The following is a 16,694-nucleotide window of genomic DNA, read 5'->3' as shown; positions in this document are numbered from 1 at the left end:
CTCCCAGTCCTGTCTCTCCTCTCACTGTCCTTGGTTTCCTGTCTCTCTACAACTTAAAAAATACATTAAAAATATAAACTTAACACTAATAAAATTCACATCAAACAAATGAAAAAGTAGTGGAAGAATCACGGCCCGGTCACACATTATTTAGAATATTCTTCTAATCTAAAGGGTGAGGGGGCCGTGATTTTTCCATTAGTTCTTTTTATTTTATTTCAAAGTGAAATATCCCTTTAAAATGATTACAAATGAATATGACAAATAAACTGCACATAATTGAAAATAAATGAAATGGCGTGAATTAAATCTCTCTCCCTCCCTCCCTCCCTCCCTCCCTTCCTCCCTCCCTCTCTCTCTCCATCCAGAGGTTGTCTGCTGCAGGCGTTGTAGGGGTCACATCTAGGATCCAGCTATAAGCCATGTCTTCTCTGCTGAAGTGGACCGTCCCCATGGGCCTTTCTTTGTCTTGCTCCCACTGCCCTCTCTCCCCTTTCTGGAGGGTCCTGGACCTCATTGGCACCGTTGAGCTGACACTATAGAATCACTACAGTAATCACGCAGACGTCTCATATACCACTGTTCACCAATTAGATCCCAGTAGTTTAATCATCTTACTGGCTTGTATCCGGATTAGACAAAAGAAAAGAAAAGTCTGTCCTGAATCCATGTGAATGAGGCGCTTAAGACGGACCCTGACCCAGCCTCTTGGTTCTGTTCCATGTCTAGTGAGACCTTCCTTAAGACGGACCCTGACCCAGCCTCTTGGTTCTGTTCCATGTCTAGTGGGACCTTCCTTAAGACGGACCCTGACCCAGCCTCTTGGTTCTGTTCCATGTCTAGTGGGACCTTCCTTAAGACGGACCCTGACCCAGCCTCTTGGTTCTGTTCCTTCCTTAAGACGGACCCTGACCCAGCCTCTTGGTTCTGTTCCTTCCTTAAGACGGACCCTGACCCAGCCTCTTGGTTCTGTTCCATGTCCAGTGAGACCTTCCTTCCTGTAGTAACTGCCATTTCCTGGGTTGAACTTGCTACAGTATACTTCCTGTTCTAGCTTCCTGGTAGAATCCGAGTTTGCATGCAAAATGGCATCTCACGTTGTCTCACTGATATCGATCATATCGTGTATGTAGCTACAGATATTTACAGTATAGACTACTGTATGGCAGGACACGGTATAGATTTGACTAGAACACTGTTAATTCTCACTGTTAAAAACTCTGAGAAGCATGTAAATGTAACCAAAATGTGTGCACTTTGGTTACATTCGTACACCGCTGCTCAGAGGATAGGATAAATGAAATACTGCAGATTTTACCCGGTTGGTGTTATCCGGCGCAATTCAAGATCTGTGTTTGGTGGAAAGAGAGAGTCGTTGTTGTTGTACGTTCACAGACCTTTGTGATTATCGACCGACCACGCACGGCTGTGACTCGGCTCCGTTACTGATTACATGGTCCAGTCGCTCGTGGTCGGATTTCACTTCTCAGGCGTTGTGGCAACAGTGTCACCTACAGGAGGACGGCGTTTGGGAATGTTTCAAGTCGTATGACACGGGGAGGATCTCGTAGCCAGTTTGTAGTGGTAGAAATGACATCGATTATATAGGGAGGGACCGCGTCCACAGAGAATGCCTTTCGAGCTGACTATAGCGCTTTGGATAGCATAGCATATCCATAGCGCTCGCACACAGCCTGATTGGCCGAGGATCAACCATCCAACTGTTCACTGCTCATAATCTCTGATATCTGAAAGCATGTAAACATGGACTTCTCCTGGTTGTAGTGATGATTCAACATTGGATTGTAAATTACCGGGTTGTCATATATACAGTACACCTACTCTAAAGGTGTTCCATGTGGACACGGCCCCTTACAGTACACCTGTCCTTTGCAAACGGTTCCGCTTTCACATGTACCCATTCTGACCTGAGATCAGATTCTAAAAGTGTCATCTACATCCTGACAGTTTTCTGGAAAAGCTATGTGTCTATGTCAGTCGTTCTTCGATTTTTCAAAAATAGCAGACCTACAAGCTCGTAGAGATCTGCTATTTTTCAATAGCTAAATTATAACATAATGTATGTAAACACCAAAAGGGGTTCCCTCTCAAGATGGGTTAAGTAAAAAGGAAAATGACTACACTTTGATGTAGTGGTGGTCAAGATGGTTTAAACCCCTCTCTCTCTCTCTCTCTCTCTCTCTCTCTCTCTCTCTCTCTCTCTCTCTCTCTATCTCTCCTACACGGTCTCCCTCTCAGCTCTCCTATACTGACTGTCTCTGTAAGGAAGGATTGGGCTGATCACTCTTTTTTTTAAGAGGAAAAAGGGGTGAATGTGTTGCATACTGCTGAGTTGGAAAGTATACTGTGACCCTGACATCCTAATTAAAATGTCAGTTGCAGTTAAGCTGAAAGGTGGGGGTGTATCTGTGCCCATGGTTAGTGTAAGCACTAGACTTTGCCACTGAGGCTGCAGCAGTGGCTTCCGCAGTGAGCCACACATACGGAACGGACGCCGAATATGCGTCGAGCGACTATGTGGATGGTACTGCATTATGCATGTCACCAGTCAGTCACCACTGCTTAAAACAAAACAAAGAAATGCAGATCAACAAGTTCACAGTGTGTCGCAATGCGACACATTGTGAGCTTGTAGATTGGCTATTTTCCGTGAAGAGGTTTAAGGTAGAGTGAAAAAAAAGCGGGCCCTGGGGGACTCCGGTCAACTAACTATATGGTTTAAGTGGTAACGCTAGGTGGGATGTAAATCACTCTGCTCCATTTTGATTCATTTTCTGTCCTCTCACTATAAATTATGGATTCCAGTTGGACTTTGAAGTTACTGAGAGGGATACATATGAGATCTGGGTGAACGTGTCTCTCCTGAGTGCCCTGAACTGGCCCTTTACGGCTGCAGACTGCAGACGGAGTGACTTTTCAACTGCATTCATTTGGAGCTTATAGTCAGGGCTGTCATTGTAAAGTCAGCCTCGTTGACACGAACAACAGCATAGTGCAGTGCCACAGTATTAAAGGAAGAAGGAGCACTCCTCACGTCGTTTAGAGGAGAGCAGTGTGTTTTAGCAAAGACAAACATTCATAATGAAGGGAATGTGAGTCAAAAGAGTGTGACTCCTACATCAGATGCCATGAAAATAGGTCAATGGAATATCAGTAATGGAGTTGTTTGTAAGTAACAGTGGTTTGAGGTAATGGTTTGCGTTTTTTGATGGTAAAGGAGTGAGGAATTTGAGTCCTATGTCACTTCACACAAATGGAAGGTATGTTGAAGGTCGAGGAACTAATGTTGATGCATTCGTTGCATGAGATATGTCACTTATGTATTCAAGAAAGCGGCAAATCAATTTGCTGAATGCATTTTCCGGATGTTGCGATGGGTGGAGCATAATATGAAGGTTAGAATACTATGTCAGTTGTGTGGAAGGAAGGAAAGAAAGAAAACGGATTTACTCATAATGTTGATGCAATTTGTGTTCGATTACTCGTTTGAAAGTAATCCTTAACCACACCTGCACTCATTATCGTGAGAGAGGTGCTGTCAGGGGTTCTAAACTAGGCATCCCAAAAAAAGAAAACGCAACACCAGATTGAATCTATACAATCTCTGAACCAGTAGTTCTCGAAGTGGGGTCCAGGGAGGGACCCTTACAGGTCTGTAACTCTGAGAGTGTACGAATAGAACAAAAATGGTCCGTTTGGTTCCATTTGTACCCTCTCAGAGCTACGGGGGTCCTTAAAATTCAAAAGCTTTGGGAACCACTGCTCTAAACTATGCAACACGACCAAAGTTGTCCGAGAGATTTCAGACGGTTTCGTTGTGTACTAGACTGACCGTTGTGATGACGATGACGACGATGATGATGAAGATATGCGTTGCTAAGTCTACTACTGTATGTACATCACTACTGTAATCATGTGACGTTTGTTTTATTTATTTTTTCTTATTTTCTAGAAAATTTGCAATTCCCTGATATTAAAGCATATAGCTTTGACGCTGGTTGGGGGGCGCGAGTGTGTGGGTGCTTGGGGCGGGCGGGAGCTGGTGACAAAATAGGTTTTTGAAAGTCTTTCACATAATAATAATTATAATAATAATGATAATAATGGTGTGCCTTGCTCTACTGTTCTTATACCTTGTTCTGTTTAGTTTTTTTGTTAGACACTTTTGTTCCCTATTAGCTGGTTGGCAAATGCAGCGAAAATATCAGCAAAATGTAAAAAAAAAAAAAAAAATACAAAAACATTTAAAAAAAATGTATACACACAAAGTAAAGAAACAAAAAGAGGGGGAAAACAAGGAAAATGAAATGAACAGTTTGAGGCCGGATGTATACATTAGACTGTCTGCTATCTGCAGTATCTACTTGGTATGGTGTCTAGGAGGTCTGGATCTATAGATCTACTATCTACTGGCTCCTATATCTACTGGGTACTGTGTGTGTGTGTGTGTGTGTGTGTGTGTGTGTGTGTGTGTGTGTGGGTGTGGGTGTGGGTGTGGGTGTGGGTGTGGGTGTGGGTGTGTGTGTGTGGGTGTTGAAAGCGGGTGCACAACAACAACAGGGAGAGAATGTGCTGTTGGTGTTTGTGTGTTATTTAAATTCCTGTATATCCTGTGTCTGTGATTGTGGATTATCTTCTCTATTAGTAATCAATCAGCCATAAATGAACTCAATTGCATGGTTACTGCTTAACAATGAGAGAGCATCATGTAAACGGCAAACTGTTGAGAAATAAACTTAATTTATTGGGAAAATACCGACTGCCTGCAAATGTGACGTTCTTTCGATCTGTTATTGCCACCTTGTGTTTTCTGCGATTCAAACACAGTTTGCAGGGTAATTGTTTTTCTTCTTTGTAATTATTTGTTCGGCCCAAAGTATTGTGTTTGTTTTCATGATTTGTCACGATCCAAGCTGGCTTTGTTCGAGGCTTTTTGAAATGTCTATGGGAAAAGAATGCATGGGGAATTGCTTATATGGGCCTATATGTCCTCATGAAAGGGACTGCGACCCTCTACTCATACAGGCACAAATACCCCAGAGCTTGTATGTACACCTTTCAGTGTGTCCCCACCTTTCAATACCCCCCCCCCCCCCCCCCCCCCCCCATCCAAATCAGGGTTGTATTTATTGTGCCATTCCTCCAGCACGCCCACACAGACACGCTGCCATGTTTGAAGCTGTTTTGTTGACCAGCAGGAGAGCCGCACAAGTACAGCTGAGGACGCTCTGAGTGATTGAGGTGATGATGAACGCTATAGACGCCTGCATCGGTGAGCGCCGTGACCATGAGGTCATCATCTGCTGCTGAACAGGAAAACACTGAGGATCCAAGGTGATTGGCCGGCGTATAGGCGAGAGAGAAATAAGGGTGAGAGAGCCAAACAAATTAGCCAAAGATACGCACGCACGCAATAGTACACACTCGCATACATGTACTTACACATAATGTATTCATCAAATGAATATATGTACTGTAACTGTGTGTTTATTCCTCTATAGCTATAATATTCTACCTGTCCCGGGTTGTGCATTAGATGAGGGAGGGACTTCCCAGCATGCCTTGGGTTGCACACCCATTTCGGCATGTGGCTTTAATTGTTTAGTGAAGTTGTTCGTCATGGGGATGCGTTTGGATGTTTGGTGTTATGTTGTGTTCTATTATTTATTCAAAAGTGTTTCTTCCCCCAACATTAATAGTTGGGGGTTTTAGAATAACTTCTGATCTAAACAACAGGAGGGGCAGCACAATGATGTTCTATCACTTAATTCCCTCCCATGAAACAGCAGTTGAGCACACCACCACACAACAACAACCACAAACACAGATGTCTATACTGTACACCACATCTGTTTGCCAAAGTTCACGCCGCGTAGATCTGGTTTAACACTCCCCCCAGAATATGAATGCTGGGCTTCAAGTGGTTTCATGGCAAATTGCTTCTTTGAGGTGGTATCCTCCTTCCGCTTTGTCGCATAACCTGAGACCTCTGTCCTCTCTCTCTCTCTCTCTCTCTCTCTCTCTGTCTCTCTGTCAGTCTGTGATGATGATTGTAACTGAAGGGGGCCTTCAGATGACTGATAAACTGTTGATGAATGAAAATGGAAATGCTGCCTTCAAAAAGGGGGAGAAAGAACTCTAATGAGAGGAGGAGGATAACGGTGCAGGAGGAGAGGGAGACAGAGAGAGACAGAGAGAGAGAGAGAGAAAGAGAGAGAGCGCGGAGGAGAAGAGAAGAGCAGCGTAGGAAATTAGAGGGGGGGGGGAGAAGAGAAGAGAGGGGGAATATTTTCCATTTGCAATTAACAAGATGCGTTTTTGGTATTTCTTTCGTTCTTAATATGTTATTGGGTCCTAAAAGATGAAAATTATCTTTTTAAAGGTCGCTAAGATCAAGCGCATCGAAGCGTGGCTCTCTCAGAAATGGGGGAGTTTTGATTGGTTGGGGGGAGGGAGGGAGGGGGGCACATTGGGGGAAGGGGGGGTTTGTATAGTGCGTGTGTGCGTGCGTGCTTATGTGCGTGCGTGCTTATGTGCGTGCGTGGTGCGTGCGTGCGTGCGTGCGTATACGCGTGCTTATGTGTGTGCGTGGTGCTGGTGGCTCGGTCGGTGCTGGAGCTCCATGGGTCAAATGAAGGAGATGGCCGAGGCCCTCATTGAAAAGATCACATGTGATTACTGTACATCAAGCAGACAGAACACTCCAATTATCTGTCCTCTCTCTCTCTGGGAAGCCGGGGATGAAACGAGAGAGGCGGACTGATTAGCGAAAGGTTTTAAATGTCAAAACTTTGACCATCAGCATGAATTAATGGATGAATGAATATTCCGGTCTTCCCTTTGATCAGCGGCTAAAGAAGAAGAGGAGTTAACCAGGTTTAACCTGGCGTCTTTGTTGTTTCGGATCTTCTGCATCGGTTATTCATGCATGTCCTGAAAACGGCACAGGATGGGAGATTGTATGACAAATAATTTCAGACATGTAGGGCTTTTCTGCCTGTATTCGATAGTACAGTGGAGACCGAAGACTGACAGGAAACATGGGGGAAGGGTTGCGGAGTGACGCGCAGCACTTGTCGGCCTCAGGAATCGAACCCGGGACTCGCTGTCAGCCTGTGTTAGATGGATACATTGGTTAGAATATGGGTTGAATATGGTAATTAATTTTCTGTTGAAGAGAAGGTTTGCTCATAGGGGGAGCTGTGGGGGGAAAAAAGCATGTTAGCAATAGTTCCAGGAAGTGAGGTACCAGGAACAGCTATAAAACTACATGGAGTGAGTTGCCCAGGGGTTCCATTTTAGGTATCAGAAAGTGTTAGGTGAACTTTGAGTTGCTTTGAGTTGCAGGACCGAAAAATCGGGATTTTGAACATTTTCATTTGTATTTTGGAATCTATTGATTGTTTAATTGAATTATTTTGTTTGAATTGAAGTTTATTGCAATTTAATTTCTAAAGCAACCGTTTTTCCATTTGGTCTGAAATACAGTTTGACAAAGATTACTGACACAGGTATACAGGACCCTTGTTTCCTTATTTAATATAACACAGACATACAATTGTATGGTTCTCATTGTCATACACCTGGTGTACAGGTGAATGTGTCAGTCCCTGAGATTAGTCAACTAGAACCATCAGTAATCTGACATCCAAAGTTCCAAACACAGGCTGTGCTTTCTAGAAGATGGTGTTTCTAGAAGCCTGCTTTTGCAACTCCACTAATACTACACACAGTAAAACGCAAACTCTGCAAATTCTCGACAGTAAGAAAAGATTAGAGTTAGGACTAAAGCACCGCTGTAATATACCAGAAACGCTGTGTTTTTTAAGAGCTCCAACTTCTCCGTTTGAATCAATCAACTGCCTACAGCGACCTCCTTCACCGTGCGCACTCCCAGTGAGTGCAATATTTCTATCATAATATAGAGGACCGGAGGTGACTTATCTGTTTCTGAAGATGCAATCACCGCAAGAAGGTAGCGCTGAATGAAAGTTACATGTAAATCTGTTTGTATCATTAGAATGTGGAGGAAATGGGAGGCATGAGCAAATGCTTTTTACTTTAATGTAAGAACCAAACACACTGCACGCACGCACGCACGCACACACGCACACAGACACACACACACACACACACACACACACGCACGCACACACAGTCACACACACACACACACACACACACACACACACAAACACCACGCCCTATAAAGCATTTCTCTCTGTCTCTGTCTGTCTCTCTCTAGTAATGATCTTCCTCTATTGTTCTCAAAGGGGTGTGTGTGTGTGTGTGTGTGTGTGTGTGTGTGTGTGAGAGATAGTGTTCTTCTCCTCTTCCTCTCTGATGAGTCTTCCATCATCAGACTCAGCACTAATGTTCTACCAGTCTGTGGAGAAAATGGAGGGACAGATTGAAAAGTGATTGGGTTAGAGGCTTATCCCACTACATTACATCGTTGTATACCGCAGTCATCAGGGGAGGCTTTTAGCGACACCATGGAGTCACATGATGTACGGACCACTGCAGAGAGAGAGAGAGAGAGAGTTTTCTAACTCGGTGGTTCACAAAGTGGGGTCCAGGGACCCTCAGTGGTCCTTGAAGGTGTTCAATCGGGTCCCCAGCTAAACCCATTGACACGGAGCCCCCCCAGAACCGTAGTAAGCATATATAATTACTTTTGTCTGGCAGCCCGCCAGAACCGTAGCCTATACGTTTTCTAGGATTTTGAAGATGCGTGCGCATCTTCAAAGTCCTAGATAGTGGATGCACATAGAGTGCATCTACTTGCATGCGCTCTATGTGAAAACAAGGTTTTCCAACGGCCGACAGCAGGCGCTGTGATACTCGCGGTCGGGTTTTTTCTGCACCGAGCGAGAGAACAACAACCGGTCAAGACACCACACGCAGCATTATGTCATCGTAACACCCGGTTACGGATATTTGGCTCTTCAAAATAAGGGTTGCAAGCGGAAAACCATGGCAATGTGCGATAAATGGATTAATCAATCCTGGCGGCTATTAGCAAACTCTTGGGGTGGTGGTCCCGGCCAAATAGCCTATACATATCAATGTGGGGGTCCTTGACATGAAAGGGTTTGAGAACAACTCCAGGGAGTGTCTTGAGATATGGCTCAGCCAGGGACAGAGAGAATGTTTGTAGCCGGTGACACACACCAGAGCCATAATGCACTCCCAGTGGGGCACAGGAGGAGCTTTCCTGCAGCATAACTATCCTGAGGGTTTGACGTTCCCCAAAATAGCTGATCTACAAGCGCACAATGTGTTGCGCTTCATGCATTGTGAGCTTGTAGATCCGCTATTTTTGGCACAGAGATTTGATTTGATGCTGTAGATTGAAAATGATGCATGCAAGTATTATTGCAACTCGTTTTTACTAAGGATAGAGGGTTCAAGTGGTTATGGTAGAGGCGACAGACAGACAGACAGACAGACAGACAGACAGACAGACAGACAGGCAGACATTTGATAGACAAACATTCAGCGAGGGGGAAAAGGAGGGGGCCCACTATATGTCCCTGGGGGACCCTGGTAAACAAAGTATATACTGTAGGGTTTAGAAAGTAACTGGCCCACCCTGGCCTGGACCCATCAGACTACATTCTAAAGTAACTGGCCCACCCTGGCCTGGACCCATCAGACTACATTCTAAAGTAACTGGCCCACCCTGGCCTGGACCCATCAGACTACATTCGGCTGCCGTGTTAAAGTGGTTCAAATGGGTGTCCTGCGTTTATTTCAAATGATCAATCAATGGATTGTGTTGCACCTTAATTGGATCAATGGAGCCGCCACAATCAGAAGACTCAGATTCCACCTCCAGCCCGCCGTAGCCTTGATGATCTCGTTGTCACAGTATGTGGCTCTGTGTTGCCATACTGTGGCTGTGTGTGGGCGTCGGCTTTCCTCCCAGCTTCCATCCTTCGCACACCTGTCTGTGGTCACCTCATCGCACTCAATTGACACACCTGCCGGCGATCAATTCATCAGCCCTGACAGTATTTAAACCCTGGTCTTCCCTTCACTCATCGCCAGATGATTGCACAGCCTTCCCTGGTGATATTCTTTCTTGCATCTCAATGGAGGTGGTTTCTGATGCAAGTGGAGAAACTATTTTATTTATTTATTTATTTGACAGGGACAAAGCTCATTAATCAACATGTCAGTTTTCACATCAATGTAAATGGGCCAGAGTTAGCCAAAGCTAAATTTCATCTGTGGTCCCTGGGCAAAAAAGATTATGATAAAAGAAAGACAAAGTGTAGTGTGCCTGCACACAGCACCATGCGTTGATGCCATGTGTGCATGTGTAAGCACATATTCGTTGTACTTGTACGACAATAAAGATCTATGAATTAGTACTGTCTGTAGCATTATTCTAGCCAGTAAGTTATTTCCAGTGTTTCTAGATCTAGTATATTCCTAGTATTTTCCTAGTGCTCCTGGTTATCTAGCTTGTTCTCCAGATTTTGCCTGCAACTTACACCTTTCTCCTCTGCTTCAGAACTCCTGTTCAACTTACCCCTTTCTCCTCTGCTTCAGAACTCCTGTTCAACTTACACCTTTCTCCTCTGCTTCAGAACTCCTGTTCAACTTACACCTTTCTCCTCTGCTTCAGAACTCCTGTTCAACTTACACCTTTCTCCTCTGCTTCAGAACTCCTGTTCAACTTACCCCTTTCTCCTCTGCTTCAGAACTCCTGTTCAACTTACACCTTTCTCCTCTGCTTCAGAACTCCTGTTCAACTTACACCTTTCTCCTCTGCTTCAGAACTCCTGTTCAACTGCCTGCTTACCTGCCTGCATGCCAGCTGCCCTGACTGCTCACCTCAGCCTCCAAGTTTGTTTCCATGTCTCCTTCCCCATTCTCCAATTCACATATTGTGAATAAATAACTTAAATTTACTTCCTGTGTTTTGGCTCTGCTTTTGGGTTAAACTTTCCGCAAACCGTGACACTCGTAGGCTTATATACAAAGGTTACAATGATATTTAGTCGGATTCCAGGTTCACTATAGTGGCATCCTATAGTTTGCTATAGTTTCAATGTACAGATTATAAATCATTTGATCTTAGACCGGTTCTTCATCCTAAGATTCTCTATTGTAATTGCAATTGTAGTATACTTTAAGTTCTTACTTGTTGGTATAATCTTTTTATATTAATGTGATATTTTCGTCAAAATGTAATACCTTTTGCCAATTATTTGGGGGCCTGCGTGCAGATAACGTGGTTATTGTTAGTACACTCTTAGTCGCGTGTGTCTCTCCGCCCCTCGGTCTCCTTTGTCTCTCTGTACACTGACCTATCTGAATTAAAGCCTAGAAATGCCAGAAAATTAATTGTATGAAAAGAAAAATGAAAAAAGGACATTTGTGAATGTGACATTTGGATCAGTAGTGGGTGTTTCAGATGGAGTGTGACAGGGCAGCTGCACTGATGATGTGACCACTGCCCCGCGCTCTGGGAGACAAGGACCCATTAGGATGGATACTGTGTGTGTGTGTGTGTGTGTGTGTGTGTGTGTGTGTGTGTGTGTAATTCCTTGGAGTTTTAGGCAGATTGTGTTTTCAGATATGTCATCAGATTGCATTTAAAAACCAATTTGCTCTGCCAGCTCTGCAGAGCACAGAGGCCAGGAGCACATTATAATAAAGAATAAATAAAAGCTATGATGCCACTGTCAATTAGAGGCCATAATCAATCTTGCATGCAAGAAACGTGCGTGCGGTCGTGTGTGTGTGTGTGTGTGTTTGTGTGTGTACACGCACGTGTCTAAGAGAGACGGAGACACACTCCCAAATATACACAGACTTGATGCCTATGATTAATCATATGCATATGGGTGGGTGAGAGTGTGTGTATGCAAGACATGATGCATGTAGCCTCTCTGCTGACTACATTGTGTGCGTGTGCGCATGCGTGTGTGTGTGTGTGTGCATGCGTGTGTGCGGCGGGGGGAGGGGGTTTGCGAGACATGCGTGCGCCCTGTCTGCTGACTGTACAGTGCGTGTGTAGGCTACATCAGTTATGTGTATGTAATTCCTCCGAGCAGTTAATTCATCATGCGTTCTTTGCGTCTGTTCTCGCGGAGATGATGAGGAACAATATTTCAGCTCCCATTACGGCGCTCAGGTTGATGTTTGACCCCCGACCCCGGCTAGGCAGCCCCAGCCTGACCCCATCCATCAACACGCCCACGCAGAAATATTAAGTGGGTTATTATTACTAAACATTATATCATCATTTCACGCTGCCTAAATGAATTTATGACTGACTGACTGACCCACCGGTTGGAGGACTGCAGTTAAGATGTGAATATAAGACAAACCAACAACTGTTAACTTTCGCATTTAATACAGACTTCGTCTTCTGTGACATCATTCTCAAATGACCAACTCCCTGCATGTCTCTGGCCCCACTAGGAAGAGGCCAGCCTTCAAAATCTGTCTGTACTATAGGGGACAGGTGGTGATTATGTCTGCTCAGGCTCGCCACACTCTCACGCGGCGCTCTCTGCAAAGCCTCGCTTCTTCATAGTTCATTTGAAGCAGCCGAGCGACCCCAGTACACACACAGGCGGTTCAACAGGGCCCGCTGCCAGCGTCGTATCGTCTCCTTTGATGCCATCTCCTGGTTCACAGATGTAGCCGTGCATATGAGAGGGGCCGGCGGACTCTGCAGGCTTCCAGGATGCCACCAGACATGTATGCGCTTGTAGCGGATGGAACGGAGCATCTTTATTGTAGGGGTGGCAATAATTGACTGTTTGCAGGCGCTGTTTGTAGAGTATCGTGCCGGTCGTGTATCTGCAGGGCTTTCCTTGCTAGGTCAATAGTTGACTATGCCTCTCCTCCGAGGCCTGGCGGGGCAATTCCTGCAAGGACTGGCAGGTATAGGACACGGTGGTGGACAGCTGATATACGCCACGCGCTTGTTGTCACATTTAGTTCCTTTTTGGCTTCCCTGTGCTGACACTGACAAAACATATAATGGAAGTATGGCTGAGGTGGAGCCCCTATTCCATTGCATTTTTCTTCAGAAATACTAAATGTAAAAGGCCCACAGAAGACAAGCCCTGCAGTCTGTGTGTGTGGGAGGGGTCTGTCTGTCTGTCCGTCCGTCCTAGGGGAGAACAGCAGGTTGACTGTCCTGATTCTGTCTGATGCAGTTTACCTGACCACAGCATTCAAACACACTACACACACATACACACACACTCACACACACACACACACACACACACACAGAGGGAACACTATATATATATATATATATATATATATATATATATTATGCATGCACATGCATACACATTCATTTATTGAAGCATGTACAATTCCACAAAGTAAGTGTGTGTGTGTGTGTGTGTGTGTGTGTGTGTGTGTGTCACACACACACACACACACACACACACACACACACACACACACACACACACACACACACACACACACACACATGTACACAGAGGGCCCAGCCCAGGTGTAATTCCATCACAGTTCCAGCATGTCTCTGCTGCTCCAACACAACTCCCATTTGATTCCATTACACACACAGAGAGAGGGGGGAGGGAAGGGAGAGAGTGGTGTGGGTGCAGGTAAAGAGAGATGGAGGGGAGAGGCTGTATGAAGAGAGAGAGAGACTGAAAGAGAAAAGAGGGAGGGATATTATTCTACGACTACAAGCGAGAGAATGACTGTGGTGGAATGGCAGGAAAGAGAGAGAGAGAGAGAGAGAGAGAGAGAGAGAGGAGCTAGTTAGATTGCAGTGGTTTTCATTAGAGCTGGTTAGCCACAGCTCTCCAGTCTGCAGCACACCGACTGCCTGTGTTTTTATTGCTGTTTAATCAGCTCAATTGGAGCGTTTTATTAGTGGAGGAGGGCTGTGTTCCTCACAGGAGACCAGCTCCCTGAGGGCACCACAGACCGCACCGCACGACGTGCTTCAACCTGGGGTTCCCGGGCCCCGCCGGCCGGGGGTCCTGGAGGGGTTTGGTCTGGCGGACGTCGGGGCATTTGAACCGCTTGGACCCCATCATCCATATCCTGGGGGCTTTGGTGTAGCGTGGACAAAGTGGTCCAAGTACAGAGGCAACTGTAGTCTAGTGGGTTTAAGTGTTCACACTGGTCTCAAAGGTGATCTTGTAGTGCCACATGTATCCTCAGTGGTGATTCACGTCTGAAAGTGTTCAAATGTATATTCTTCACCCAACTGATGGCCGCTCAGATGGTCGTCGTTACGAGCGCTAGCTCGCAGGGGAGCAGTTGGGTGCTACGGGTATTTTGGTTACATGTACTGTCTCGAGTTAGGCCTACAAATGTATATAAATGAACAGTCAGGATTTTAAAGTGCACTAATGGTGATTTCAGACAGGGTGTGTATGGTGTTGATATTCTGGGAGACGCACAGGGCGCAACGCTGCGGTCATGGCAAACGTCAATATAAACAGTTTATTATAGCCCATAGTGTATAAAACGTCAAAATAAGCAGAATGTTATAAGAGCTTTTAAAATGTACTAAATGCTTAGTTTACAGCTCTGAGACTGCACCGAGTTGTCTTCACCACTCACTACATCCAATGACCAATGCAATACATAAAACGTAATGGTGGAATTATAGTGTGTCCAGGGCTCTTGCAGTGCACTGCAATGCTAATTTGTTTAGATATATTCCTATTACATCATGCTGCTAACTGCGGATAACCGGCAACCGGCAACACCGGCAAGTTTACATGTTTACCCGAAAATGCCCATACACCCCTTCCATAATTATATATTTAAACTGTTTATTCTTTATAGTGTTAGGTTTGATGATTCTTTAGTATGGTCTGTGTGAACATACAGTTGGAACCAACCACGTTCAATTCCTTGCAGGTGTGAATATACTAAATGTCAATTAAATGAGTCCCACACTTACAATGATTTCAGGCACAGAAACCTGGAGGATCTGAGAGTTTGGTGCAAAGACGGCTTTTCAATTCGGAAAATCTCTGAAGAGCCTTTGAGACGCTTCTAAAAGAGTGAGGGAGTTTGGATCAAAGCTGAAAAAGACGTGTTTATGGCTTCTGATGTCAAACCTCCACAAAAGCTCTAGTTTCTTCTAGACATTCCCGTAAACTGAAAGGTTACAGGTTCAACCCCCACTTTCAGTATTAAACCCTCTATACTTAGTACTAGGACCCACATTGTCTCTGTACTTGGTCTATTCCTTTTCCCCTTTACACCAAATATCTTCGCCAAAAATAGCTGATCTACAAGATCACAATGTTGTGAGCATATCTGCTATTTCTGGTGAATTTCCTCCCTATAGCCTGGGCAGCATTCCTTTTCAAGTTTACGATCCGGTTGGGAGTGGATGATATCGTTACTTCATGCTGTAGTCATTGTTTTGTATAGTCTGTTTTGTAGGGCTGGAACCCTCAAACCAGGACTTCCTTTCCCTCAAAGAATAATATCTTCCCAATAAAAGTGTGACTCGCTCTCTATCGTAGCCTGCGATGAGAATAGAATTTCCCCATGGGATAACAAAGGTATACAGGCGCTAAATAGTCTATGGAAAGTATACGTACCGGTATATTACATAATATATCATATTTGAGGCTTTTATTGGAAAGGTATTATTCCGGTTTGAGGGAAAGGAAGTTCTGGTTTGAGGGTTCCACTTCCGGCCTGATGACTACAAAACAATGGCTACAACATGACGTAACGATGTCATCCACTCCTGACCAGATCACACGGCAATTTTGTAACACAGACCAGGCGAGGGGGAAGACAGTGTAGGGATGCTACATGGTTCAACGGGTTAAGTTCAATCAAACTCATTTAGTATATTTACCCTTTAGTATTCTGTCTGCTATTTGTCCACAACAAAAGAAATGGGTTTGAAAGTGTCGACCTGGACTCCTATGATTTCTTCTCTAATTCCAAATACAAATTAACTGCAGGCATGGTCTGCTGTCTTCAGATAAAGCTGTGTAAATCTCCTACAAGTCATTACTTTTCAGTTTCATGTAAATTGACTTGTTAATTTTGTAACCCTATTAATGTAATTAGTAATTTGCTATCGTCCCTGTAGTTCTTCTAAAGGTGCTTGCACGCTACATGATTTTGGCTGCCGTTCATTAGATGCCACACTGTATGTATAGGAAAAGGTCAAATCACGAGTATCATTAACATGACAACACTATATGACCTACAGTATATTGTATTTTACGGAGGTTTTACCTCGAGAAAACACAACAAAAGAAATAAAAGAGGACATTTATGTCTTGACTTGGCAGAAGAGGACAACATGGGTTAGCAATTATCTAGGAAGCTGAAAAGATTTCTGCATATAGTAGCACATAAAATCAATCATAAATATGCTTTTGATTGGTTACAGGGGGCATATTATGACTGATTACCGCTGCATGCTACACATGAAACCGATACAATAGATATAAGTATTTATTTTCTAAAGTTAACACAAACAATGACTGTCCCTTAATTTTTGTTTTTTTTCTTGGCTAGTAACTGTCTGGCTTCGACTATCATATAGCGGCGCCATAATGCGGTCCAAATTGAACAGTTGCAGATCTTCTTTCTATGCTGTGGATTGAGGTACGTACGTGGCTGCCATTGACTCTTGTCCCATTGAAATTGTCAAGGAGCTTTCA

The 16,694-nt window shown here is 44.4% G+C and overlaps 2 long non-coding RNA genes across 2 annotated transcripts in view; both read left to right on the top strand.

The window, feature by feature from the left end:
• LOC308330056 overlaps positions 1-1,003 on the top strand; it is a 7,066-nt gene extending 6,063 nt beyond the window's left edge. Inside the window, exon 3 of the long non-coding RNA XR_013965436.1 lies at positions 369-1,003. This is a non-coding gene — a long non-coding RNA (uncharacterized lncRNA). The remainder of the gene's footprint in view (positions 1-368) is intronic.
• A 3,062-nt stretch (positions 1,004-4,065) lies between these two features.
• Positions 4,066-4,777, top strand: LOC308329001. Its single transcript, XR_013965351.1, has 2 exons — positions 4,066-4,481; positions 4,562-4,777. It is a non-coding gene; the product is annotated as an uncharacterized lncRNA (long non-coding RNA).
• The last annotated feature ends 11,917 nt before the right edge of the window (positions 4,778-16,694 follow it).

This window comes from Protomyctophum bolini (genome assembly GCF_963924005.1).
Source record: "Protomyctophum bolini genome assembly, chromosome: 15".
NCBI classification, from domain to species: domain Eukaryota; kingdom Metazoa; phylum Chordata; class Actinopteri; order Myctophiformes; family Myctophidae; genus Protomyctophum; species Protomyctophum bolini.
The sequence above is the reverse complement of the archived record's forward strand: the minus strand, read 5'-3'. Positions and strand labels throughout refer to the sequence as shown.